Here is a 911-nt window from a genome sequence, read left to right as displayed (position 1 = left end):
TTACTTGAGCCAACATATTTCCCTTTTTCCCCCTTTTGCCTAAACAGGTTCTCATTTGTTTTCTGTCACTGACAACCATAGCAGTCTGAATTATCATCTCAGTGCAAAAATAAATGTTAGCTCATATTGGTAATAAAGAGGTCAGTAAAAAAAGAAAGAAAGAAATCAAGCTGGGCAATGTTAGAAATCAAACTGAGCATGGTGGCACACACCTGTAACCCCAGCTACTCAAGAGGCTGAGGCAGGAAGATTGCTTGAACCCAGTAGGTCAGGGTTGCAGTGAGCTACGGTTGCGCCACTGCACTCCAGCCTGGATGACAGAGCAAGAGACCTATCTCTAAAAAAATTAAAAACAAGGAAATCATGTTTGGTTTTCAATTTAATACTTGAGAATAAAATATTTAAGTAAATTAGTGTGTTTTAATCAGGGGGTTAACAAAAAAGTATTGTTTATTCAATATAAAAGAGCAAAGGTTACATGTTTAAATAGTCTCTCTCTCTTTTTTTTTTTTAGACGGAGTCTCGCTCTGTTGCCCAGGCTGGAGTGCAGTGGCCTGATCTCTACTCACTGCAACCTCCGCCTCTCAGGTTCAAGTGATTCTTCTGCCTCAGCCTCCTGAGTATCTGGGACCACAGGTGCTCATCATCATGGCTGGCTAATTTTTTGTATTTTTAGTAGAGATGGAGTTTCACCATGTTGGCCAGGCTGGTCTTGAACTCCAGACTCCGTGATCTGCCCACCTTGGCCTCCCAAAGTGCTGGGATTACCTGCGTGAGCCACTGCATTCGACCATAGTCTCATTTTTTAATGGCTTCATCTTGTAGTAGACAGACTTATAAAATGGTTCCCAGTGACCCGCATATCTCAATACTCTTATCCTGTGTAATTCCCTTTTCAGGATGAGGGGAGG

Source organism: Sapajus apella, unplaced genomic scaffold (genome assembly GCF_009761245.1).
Source record: "Sapajus apella isolate SASKATOON/1434 unplaced genomic scaffold, GSC_monkey_1.0 scaffold22, whole genome shotgun sequence".
Lineage (NCBI taxonomy): Eukaryota > Metazoa > Chordata > Mammalia > Primates > Cebidae > Sapajus > Sapajus apella.
Note: the sequence above shows the minus strand (reverse complement) of the source record.